The 12,055-nt window shown below is 44.2% G+C and overlaps 1 protein-coding gene across 2 annotated transcripts in view; it reads right to left on the reverse strand.

Moving 5' to 3' along the window:
* The window catches only part of C14H10orf90 (chromosome 14 C10orf90 homolog), a 233,815-nt gene that overhangs the window by 77,073 nt on the left and 144,687 nt on the right, over nucleotides 1-12,055 (reverse strand). The window contains exon 2 of one of the 2 annotated variants that reach the window (XM_049696760.1): nucleotides 4,553-4,644. The exons of the other annotated variant lie outside the window; for it this stretch is intronic. The gene's annotated coding sequence lies outside the window, so the exon portion shown is untranslated. The remainder of the gene's footprint in view (nucleotides 1-4,552; nucleotides 4,645-12,055) is intronic. 2 annotated transcript variants of the gene reach the window in all.

Raw genomic sequence — 12,055 nt, forward strand, 5'->3', positions numbered from 1 at the left:
TACACTCTTTGCCCTTCAATCTATATCATACACTTGTATGGGAAGTTCTATTTATGAAATTTTATTTTCTCATTGAGATCTATTAAATAACTAAAGATAAGGTCTAACCTCTTAAAAATCAGTATCAGTTTGCCAGGGCTGCTATAACAGAGTACCACGGTCTGGGTGGCTTACACAACAGAAATTTTATTTTCTCACAGTTCTGGAGGATAGAAGTCCAAGGTCAAAGTGTCAGCAGGGTTGGTTCCCTCTGAGCCTTCTCCCTGTGTCTTCACATCTTCTTCCTTCTGCGTGTGTCTATGTCCTAATCTCTTCCTATAAGGACGCCAGTTGTATTGGATTATGGCCCATCCTACCTAACTACCTCACTTAACCTTAATCACCTCTTTAAAGACCCTGCCTCCAAATATGCATTCTGAAGTTCTGGAGTCAGGACTCCAACATATAAATTTGAGGGGCCACGATTCTGTCCGTAACAGACTACACGACATCACTTTGGGTCCTGCACTTCTTCTGGAGCTGGGAAGCCAAGAAAGAGATGAGGCAGAGGGGCTACTTGATATTCCTATCCACCAACTACTTTTAAAACAGGACAAATTTTCTTAAAAAGTAAGCACATCTTTTATATCAAATACCTTCCCCAATTAAGCTATTTCAAGGTGTCACTCCATCTGTCCTTTGATAACTGAACATGGCTTTGAAAAAAAGATGTCTTTTATCTAAAATAAAATTAACTGATGTAAGATTCGATTTGAAAGGAAGAAAATACTCTTGTATTTAAGATTAGATAAATAATCTTGTATTTAGAACATTCAAGGTCAGAGAGAGGTCAGATGAAAAGAGTTGGGGTTTGTGTCTGGCTTTTGTAGTCAATCATCCATGTCCTGACCAACACCACACGACACTACCTTTGTACACTCTCTCTTTCATAAATGTTGCTTTAAGATATTGATTTCTTTTAAATGTTTCAAGCATGATTTTGTAGTGCTGGTAACTGCTTTCATAGCTCTATTCATTTTATTGACTGTTTTTAACTTTATATTTATGCTTTAAGGCATATTACTAAGAAGGACTCCCTTTCATAAATTGCAGTAAGAGAGAGATAAACAGCAGATGATCAGGGAAATCATATCCTGAACCACGGGAGTTAGGATGCTTCCATTCCTGTAACAATTTATTTCTCTAAAGGATAAGCACCGAATCCAATCTATAGCTTTGAAACCTGTATTTTTCTCCATGAGACAGTTCTTTCCTTTTCCATAGCTGTTCTGCAGCGTACAACTGTATTTGCCAGTGGAGCCTTTGGTCCTGTCTCTCCACAGATACAAACTGAAGTTACCTTTGCATTAGCTGCAGGCATGCTTACCCCCACTGGGTTGATCTAGTATCATCATCACTAGGTAATCTGCCAACATAGTGGTATTTCATCCTGAATGTTAATAGTGTTTTCAAATGTATGGGTTCACTCTGGTATGTAACAATAGGGAAAGATGGTTTTAAGACAAAATGGAAAAATTGGAAATTGGAAGACGGGGATTAACACATACACACTACTACATATAAAATAGATAACTAATAAGGACCTACTGTATCGTACAGGGAAGTCTACTCAATACTCTGTAATGACCTATATAGGAATAGAATCTAAAAAAGAGTGGATATATGTATATGTATAACAGATTCACTTTGCTGTGCACCTGAAACTAATACAACATTGTAAATCAACTATATCCCAATAAAAATTTATAAATAAATTAAAATTTTTAAAAAAAGAAAAATTGGAGATTTTCCCCCTCTCCATCCTGCAACTTTTATCTTTCCACACATTTACTAGAATCCAAAAGATTCAATGCAGTGTAATGTATTACAGTGAAAACCTGGCAAGAATCTAAATGAACTTTAAAAGGGGACTGGGCAAGTAAATCATGGCATGCATGACTGCATCATATTCTGTTGAAATTAAAAATAAAGATTACAGGGCTTCCCTTGTGGCGCAGTGGTTGAGAGTCCGCCTGCCGACGCAGGGGACACGGGTTCGTGCCCTGGTCCGGGAAGATCCCACGTGCCGCGGAGCGGCTGGGCCCGTGAGCCATGGCCGCTGAGCCTGCGCGTCCGGAGCCTGTGCTCCGCAACGGGAGAGGCCACAGCAGTGAGAGGCCCGCGTATCGCAAAAAAAAAAATAATAATAAAAATAAAAATAAATAAAGATTACAAAGAATTTAAATGATACGGGAAGTTGCCAGTGATGTTATGTAATAAAAGAAAGCTATAAATGTTGATATACATTACAGTCTTATGTCTAAAAATGCATGGGAAAAATAAGGGAAAGAAATATATACATATTTTCTTATTTCTATATTCCTGTATTTTCCTAAGTGTCTGTATGAAGTTGCCATTATTTTTGTTATAGGGAAAATTTAAACATTGTTTTTTAAGAAAGAAAACTCTGTTCCATATTTCATTCCTTTTAAGCAATCACTTGGCTGGAGAAGTGGCTGAATACCACTTCTATGGCTTCGATGAATTTGAAAGGAAAAGCGATCAGTCTTGTGCGGGCTCTGGAGGAGAGGCAGAGACTCACGGCGGTTACAAAGGAAGGGCATCCGGCTGGAGTGTTTCATCATCTTACAGCATCCTTATAACACACACACAGGGACAAGCTTTAGAAGCTCGAAGGTAGGAGGGAAATGTGAAAGTCACACTGCTGCTGTGATCAGAGCAGACGAGCCAGATCACTACAGAGCAGATGCTTAGAAGGTATGGTTTCTGGGCGTTAACTCAGTCACAGATAATAACCAAGTGTGACTATGTGAATGTGTGCGTGGGCGCGTTACAGAGACCCAGCCACATGGCCCCAGAGATCTATATCATTAATGACCAAACTGATTAATTTTAACATCAACAGGAAAATGCTGAGCTTTACCAGCTCAATGTGAAAAACAGATGGGAAAGATCTTCAGATGGTATCTTGCTTTAAAAAAAAAAAGGAGCAGTTGACCTTCACATTATCCTCCCCTTCTTAACGGGGCATCTCCTGCCAGGGGTGGCTCTCGATGGTCCACGGCTCCTGCAACTCATTCCCTCCCTGCAACCTGGGCTTTCTGCTCCTGTTCTCAGGGAACACATTAATTAGTGCCACCCATCTCTGCATCTTCAGACAGGGAGCTCCGTGTTCCACATAGAAATGGCTTTAAATATTGATGACTAAGTCTCAGGTCCCAGAATAGTGTCTTTTCTCCATCATGTGAGATTTCAGGCCTGGGGTCTCTGAGGAAATGTTGAACTTTCTTAAACGCAAAGCTAAATCAAAGGATAATCCCTAAGATAAGCATTTAGGGGGCAAATTATTTTTTACAGATACCCTCGCTACTTTAATGTTATGAAGGATCAATTCTTACAATTCCACCCTCTCTTATAATTACAAAAGTTGGAGGCAGAATTTCATTTGTGAAAGACAAGAGATGCCTTGTAAACGGTAACACTTCAGACAATTCTTTCAGGCAGGAAAGTCCATGTTTTCAGTTCTGTTCACTGGAGTGAGCCTTTGTCTATGCCAGCCCTTTAGGGCAAGATCAGAACAGAAGCTCTGGAGCCAGACAGCTTGTGAGCTGCGAGATTTGGGTCAAGTCAACTACTGGAGCTATTGAAGCTTTAATTTTCTCATCTGCAAAATAGGTATAATAACAGTACAGTTGTCCCTCGGTATCCAAGGGGGATTTGTTCCAGGAACCCCCTCAGATACCAAGATCCAGGGATGCTCAAATCCTTTATATAAAATGGCAGAGTGTTTGCATATAACTTACGCACATCCTCTTGCATACTTTAAATCATCTCTAAATTACTCATAACACCAAATACAATGTAAATATTATGCAAATAGTTGCTGGCGTGTGGCAAATTCAAGTTTTGCTCTCCGGAACTTTCTGGAAGTTTTTTCCCAAATAATTTCAATCGGCAGTTGAGTGAACCCGCAGATGAAGAACCTGTGGATATGGAGAGCCCACGGTACCTCCCTCCCAGGATCATGGGAAGGACGAAATGAGTCAGTTAGACAGAGCCTGGCATGTGATACATTGTCAATACTACCACTGTGTACAGAGTTTTTTATTGTCTAGAATCAGAAACATTTCATTTTGTAAATATGACCTCTAATTTTCTTCCCCCAATGAGACTACTGACACTTTTTGCAGTTATAACGGCCTGTGGTAACTTAGATTTCAAATTACCTCTTCTCCACCTTCACAATGCCAAATGGCATCATCCTCTCTCTCCAGTAGATTAATTATGGTTTAAAATTGAGATTCAATCACCATACTCTCTTTTGATACTGCAAATCTACAAATTATAGGTCAAGATTATAAAGGACTGATTGAATACACACTGCATACTTTAACGTAAAGTCTTAGTCATTGATGGTGAGATTTTCTGCTGCGTTGATTCCCTTTTTGACTAAACAAAATAAAATGCAAACACATAACAAGTAGTCTGGTGTCCATGTTTTACAATTAGCTGCATTTCGCTGACTACTCTAGAAGTTAGAAACATATGTTACCTCAGTGAAGTCAGATTTCTTCTCTGGAACATCAGACTGGAGATTTTTAAGGGCAAAGTGATCGAGGGGACTGTACTGGTTGTCCCGTAATCCTAGGCAAAGGGAGATAATATTGCTATTTTTTAGTATACGAAAGGATAAAATGGAGTATATAACTTTACTATAAAATTTAATGTCATCTACTCAAGTATTATATGAACCAATAGTGAATCCAGTGTACTCTGACCCTTGATAAAACCTTGTCTGTTTCCCTCATTCACTCCACCCCTCCATGGAGGCTCTGAGTTCCTTATTACTTAGTTTATCAGGCTGCAAGATTCCTTCTTCCATACCATTGTTTATGTTCCCAGACTCAGGAATAATTGAACAAGTTCAGCCCTCACACATTCACCCACGTCCTGAGTTTACACCCAGCAGAAGGGTCACTTCTATGGATTCCTCAACAGCGCTGGAGTTAAGAAAGCCTGAACTTGCAAGATCGACTTTCATCCAACCTCTTAACACAATCATTTTAGAAGGAGTCTTGAGCGACTCAGACACTGATATTGAAACTGCTTTGGAATATCTGAGGATAATTTTGTGATGATATCCGTGAGGATAAACGAGACACCGTAGACCACCCTCCACATAAATATCGGCCACAGCGATAGCCGAGAACATCATCAGATCCAAAAGCACAAGGCAGTGGGCCAAGAACTGTAGAACCTGGGCTCTGGTCCTGGCTACCATCCACCAGCTTGAAAACAATGGACGAGTCTACGGAATCGCTCTACGGAATTTCCTCATCCAGCCAGCCTGCCCCGCACACCTCGCGGAAAGCTGGGTAGAAGAACAAAGCAGTCTGTGAGGCAAACCAGCGGTATGAGGACGTCTGCCTGGGCGTCTCGCTGCTATTGCAGGAATGTGAGTCAAACACAAGACGGTGGGGTAATGATGAGAGTCTGTGTGGCCCCATCCCCACAGCCCAGGGTCACAGTGTCACTTCCACAAATGCAGATATTCCGGGGAAAGTGATTTTCCAAAAGACTACAAAGAATGCTTTCCCAGCGGGTGGTGCTGGTGATGAGAAAGAAGAGATTTAAGAGAGCCCCTCTCTAAATTAGCGTATTGTCTTTATCAACTCATGAGAAGGGTTTATTAAAGAATTCAGATAAAATTGAAAGCATTTTATGGGAAAAATGATACGCTATAGTATTTTCAAGTTTGCAAAGGGGTCAGGACATGGCAATTTCAAGGGCTACCACGGACCCGTCCGAAGCCTATGTCTTGTCTTGTCCTTGGGTGACAAAAGAACCCCCGTCAGCTCGACCTAGACTTGTGGCTTGTCTCCATCTATCCCTGTTATTGAGTGACAGAGACAGTCATCCAAGATGATGTGCACAGATTACTTCCTGTGAAGCGCAAATATAAGACCTGAAAGATGTCATGGATTTCTGTGCAGAGTCGATACATCATGATGAGCTGACAATAAAGCTGATGGAGACGGAAACCTCCTGGCTCTGGTCCTGTGGCACCATGTTTAAGAGCTCCACAGTCAGCACAGGCCTGGGGCCAGACCGGCCTGGGTCTGCATCCCAGCTCGGCTTACCTGCAGGAGGGGAGTTGCTCACCCTCTCTGAGTTTCTTTATCCATAAAGTGCAGATAATAACACCTCCTGCCCAGCCTTGCCATCTGTGCACTAAGGGTGACGTATGTAAAGTACTCAGGCTGGGGTGGGATGTGGGGTTAATGCTCGATAAATGACCCTGGTTATGACTGTTAATGAGCAGGACCAAGGCATCCGTGCGCACTGGAATCAGGCCACAAAGTCCCAGCGTCTCTAGCTACCTGTGAGACTCTGGGCAAGTGACTCAGCATCCCTTGGTTCCTTGCTATGAAATGGAGATCGTGGTGCTTACTTCACAGAGTTCCTTAAAAAAGGGTAAGTGACCTAAATCGCTAGCCCGTAGCACAATGCCCAGATTATAACAACACGCCACAAGCATTAGCTGTGGAGAAGTGAAATCATCTCTAGCAGGGAGGAGGGAGACTGCCACCATCAGACAAGCAGGGGCTGTGTATGAGTGTCTGATCGCTGTTGTAACAAATGGCCACAAACTTAGGGGCTTAAACAACACAAACATATTATGTTACAGTTCTGGAGGTCAGAGTCCAATATGGGTCTCCCTGGGCTAGAATCAAGGTGTCGACAGGGCTGCGCTCCTGTGGGAGGGGCTGGGGAGACCCTACTTCCTTGCCTTCCCACCTTCTAGAGGCTGCCACGTTCCTTGGCTCATGGCCCCTCATCACTCCAAACTTTGTTTCTATCATCACATCCCTTGTGATTAGATTGGGCCAACCAGATAATCCAGGATAATCTTCCCACCTCAAGGTTCTTAATGCCACCTGCAGAGCCCCTTTTGCCATGCAAGGTAACATAGTCACAGGTTCTGGGAACGAGGACGTGGACATATTTCGGGGGGCCATTATTACGCCCATCACAGCCTGGTTGGGGAACCTGAGGTAGATGTATTGGTTGGAATGTAGGACCTTTAAAATGATGACACTATGGGAAAGTACTTCCAATGCAACATTAACTGAAAGAAAGGAATCAAAGGCTTACGAACCCCACGATTGCAACATTCAAAATTTTTTTAAATGTGTGTGGGAATTCACACAAATGGCAAAGTTGTAACTTAGAGTTATGAGCGTGTTTTTGAGTAAAACTGAGGTGTGACTACAGCCATGCATGCGGGTGCCTGATCAATTAATGATGACCCCAAAGGCCTCAGGAGGGGGACTACCAGAATGGTTAAAAGTACAGACTTTGGGGAAAGAAAGACCCCGATTCAAATCCTTCTCTGACACTAACCATTTGGGCAGTTTAAGTCATTTGGGGCAAGTTCCTTAAATTGTCAGAGTCTCATTCTCCCATGTGTCAGAGGAAACACAAGACCTGTCTCCTAGCGGGGTTACAAGGAATCATGTGATGACAAATATCAAGAACTTAGCAGAGTGCCTGTCACGTGGTAACGCCTCCCCGTCCCTTCCCACCTGACCACATAACTGTCACTACTGATAGAGCCCCCCTCTATTGGGTGGCCCTACCCTGGCATCTCTGAGTAAGGCAAAGCCAGTGGACATTTGGGGCAGGTTACCGAGAACAAGACTGACAGGAGTTTGGGCATTTTCCAGCACCTGGGATTGGTGTCCCCAGTACAGAAATTTGCAGAAGCCAGGACACATGGCACCTGGCCTTGGTTTCTGGAAGAGATCCTGCTGCGAGGGCAGGAGGTGGCCAGGTCAGTCTGCTCCCTCTCTCCACAGTGCGAGCTGGTCTTTCCCAGAGCTCACAGGGGCAGGTGCCTGTCCCAGGGCCAGTAGGTCAATTTCACTCTGCATTGGGAAATGGTTCCGGTTAAAAGGAAACTGGCAGAGGGTGCGTGGGCCCTGCGCACCTGTAGGACAGACAGGGCTTCGTCACAGGCGTCGGGCAGTCCATGTCCAAATACTAGTTGTGTGCCTCTGTGTAGCTTATGTAACTTCAGGGCCTCCAGTTTCCCTGCTATGGATCTAGGACACTGAGCTGACTCTATTCCTGCCCTGCCCCGCTGCCTTGCTGCCCCCGGCTGCTGGGAGAGTAGCAGTCAGAGGCTCACGGCTTTGCTCGTCTCTGAGAACCGTCCTCGACAAAGGCTATACTTTTCTGCACCTTGGCCACAGCCAGTGGTGACTCTGAGGGGTACAAAAGCCAGGGTAACTCTCTTGTTTGTTCCAGAGCGTAAACCAGACTGCACCTGAGACCCGTCCTTCCTCAGCCCCTTCCCCATCAGGCCTCCCTCACTCTCTCTCATGGTTCTGTCCTGAAGAGCACCCCCTCCCTCATGCCCCCTAATCCCTGCCTCAGGCTCTGCTTCTTGGAAGCTCAACATAGTTCCAGCTCACGGTGCTGGCTAGTAGTGGGGGCTCTCAACGTGGGTCCCCATGCCAGCAGCCTCAGTGTCATGGGGTGACTTGTTAGAAATGCACATTCTCTGAAATAATGCTATTTGCAGCAACATGGATGAACCTAGAGATTATCATATTAAGTAAAATAAGTCAGGCAGAGAAAGACAAATATCATATGATATCACGTATATGTGGAATCTAAAAAATGACACAAATGAACTTATTTACAAAACAGAAACAGACTCACAGACCTAGAAAACAAACTTATGGTTACCAAAGGGGAACAGGGGGAAAGGGATAAATTAGGAATTTGGGATTAACATATACACACTACTATATATAAAATAAACAACAAGGTCCTACTGTATAGCACAGGGAATATATTCAATATTTTGTAATAACCTACGATGGAAAAGAATCCAAAAAAGAACATATATTTTATATATATATATTAAAAAAAATATATATATATATATATATATAAAATGTATACCCAAAACATTCAGATCAACTATACTTCAATAAAAACATTAAAAAATAAAAATGTTTATAAAAAGAAATGCAGGGACTTCCCTGGCAGCCCAGTGGTTGGGACACCGTGCTTCCACTGCAGGGGGCGTGGGTTCGAGCCCTGGTCACGGACCTAGGATCCCAAATGCCTCCTGGGGCGGCCAAAAAAAAAAAAAAGGAAAGAAATGCACATTCTCAGGTCCCACCCACTGACCTGCAGACCTACTGATTCAGAAACTCTGGCGCAGGACTCAGCCTTCTGGGCTTTACTAAGCCTTCTAGGACACTCCATGCAGCTCAAGTCCAAGAACACTGCTGGTCTTAGACTAACAAGCTCCTGTACGGATGGTGACTTTAGGCCCTAGAAGGTGATGGCAGTGCTTCTGATTCACCATCATCCCACGGCTTTTAGAAAACCACACCCAGGGGATCAAAATGGGGCTTCTTATCAATGCTTCCAATTAGAATGACGCCATCAGGAATGGCAGCAGGCTGTTAGTTTGAAGCAAACTAAAACTCAGCCTGGTGAGCCATCCACTCATGGCTGGTTAAAGAACTGATTGTGTGCGGTGCTCAGGGCCCTCTGTGTCTGGGGAGTGTCAGTGCACGGGTACATCTGATGAGGGTTTCTCTCCTGTGATGGTTGGAAAGATGGAACTCCTTCTGTCTCCACCAGCCTGAGACATTTCTCCACAGCCACTCCTGCCCTGGAGGCCTTCCCGGAGGCCAAGCGCAGAACAACATGAACTGAGCATGAGGACCTGACCCAGGTTCTCCTGGCATCCAATGTCCTCCCTGGAGGGAAGAGTGCTTCAGGGATGGGACCCATCTGAGCGGGAGTTTATGCCGCACTCAGGGTGATGGAGGCCCCGGGCTGGACATAGCGGCAAAGGCAGTGAGAGGCTGTCCCCTCCCACAGCTCTAAGAGAAAGTCACAGTCTGGCTACTTCTGGCCCCAGTAAGCCACCGGGAGAGCCCTGCCAGCCAAGGGACCCAGGAAAGGTGTGGGATGGGGTGGATTTAGACAAAAGTGGACGTGGGGTGGGAGAAGGCGGCGCAGCCCAAACAGAGGCAAAAGAGAAAAGCGGAAAGGGCTTAAGGGAAAGTGTAAGAGCAGAGAAATCCAGCCAATCTGGGAAATGGCAAGCAGCATGTTGCGTGAAGCCTGGGATACGCGGAAGGCGTTGCATACAATTCCCACGCGGCACCTAGCATGGCTTGAGTTGTCTATACAAAAATAGCCGACGGGCCACATCACGCGTTGACTAATGAGCCCACCCATCAAAGTCGTGTGCAAATAACAAACGCCCAGCCTTTCGCTGGTACACAGAGCTTGCTTGTTTTCATATCTCTATCATGTGTATCAGGGACAGAGATGGGACAGTCACATTCCCGCTTCATAGACTGTAAACGCTTCCCTCATTTCTAGTCTGATAGGAGGCAAGGTTTCCTCGGTATTTTCACCTGCCCTCAACGATACCCCTTTCTTAATATTCTAAGTAGATGTTTCTCAGAGACAATCACTTTTCAGATTTGAATTAAGCTAATCACCTCTGTGAGATCTGACCCTGGTAACCACACAGTGCCTCTGGACCATCTTTTCATGGTTGACTTTGGGAACAATGGGGTCTTCTTACTAGCTTCTCCCTCTTGGCTACTGTGTCTTCCTTTCTTTAGTGGATTCTCTCCTTGACTCCCTCTGGGTCCTCCTACCCAATCTCAGATCAGTGCCAAGGAAGGACCCAGACCTCACCTGTGGGCACCAGCCCTTAGAATCAGCTGCCTTCAAGGCCCCTCAAACTCAGCTTTTCCAAAAAGGAACCAATCAACTCCCCTCCAGCTGCTGCCACTGCAGTCTCCTCCTTCCCCTCCCCTTCCTTCCCCTCCCATTCCTCTCCCATATCCATTTTCTTGGCAAGTGGCCACCATCCTCCCATCACGCACAACAGAAATTGAGGTGTCCCTCCACACCCACCCTTTCCTTCACTGCCGATGTCCAGCTAACACCCAAGTCCTGATTTAGCTCATGAAAAAGGCTGTGCTACATCTCATCAGCTTAATCTTCCCTGAACTGCCTGGTCTCAGCAAGGTCACAATCAAGTGGGGACCCCACCAGCCTCGTCTCCCGTCAGGTACTCCCAAATCCCCTTGACATTGCCAGTTTGTGAACTTGTGAAGGTCACATGCTCCTCTGAAAACTCTAATGAAAGGGGTACATTTAGTGGAGAGAATCCACTAAAGAAAGGAAGACACAGTAGCCAAGAGGGAGAAGCTAGTAAGAAGACCCCATTGTGTATATGTTGTATATACACATAACAATCTGAGCCCATGTGCATGGGGTGCTGGGGCTCAAGGAGACCAGGATATGGGCATATATCTGGACAAAACTATAATTCAAAAAGATACATGCACCCCTATGTTCATAGCAGCACTATTCACAATAGCCAGGACATCGAGACAACCTAAATGTTCACCCACAGATGAATGGATGAAGAAGATGTGGTATATATATACAGTGGAATATTACTCAGCCACAAAAAAGAATGAAATAATGCCATTTGTATCAACATGGGTGGACCTAGAGATTATCATACCAAGTAATTCAGACAGAGAAAGACAAATACCTTACGATATCACTTATATGTGGAATCTACAATATGACACAAATGAACTCATCTACAAAACAGAAATAGATTCACAGACATAGCGAAGGTTGCCAAGGGGCAGGGTGGTAGGGGACGGACAGACTGGGGGTTTGGGATTGGCGGGTGCAAACTACTGTATATAAAATATATAAACAACAAGGTCCTACTGTAGAGCACAGGGAACTATATTCAGTACCCTGTGGAAAACCATAATGGAAAAGAATGTATGTTTATGTATAACTGAGTCACTTTGCTGTACAGCAGAAATTAACACAATATTGTAAATCAACTATACTTCAATAAATAAATTCAAAAAAAGAAATCATCCAAAGACTTTGAAGTTTAAAAGTCTATTAAGTAAAATTATTTCCATGAAATAATTCTCTAATTATTCTCTAATAAAATCTCTCCCAAGTTCCA

This window comes from Orcinus orca, chromosome 14, assembly GCF_937001465.1.
Source record: "Orcinus orca chromosome 14, mOrcOrc1.1, whole genome shotgun sequence".
NCBI classification, from domain to species: domain Eukaryota; kingdom Metazoa; phylum Chordata; class Mammalia; order Artiodactyla; family Delphinidae; genus Orcinus; species Orcinus orca.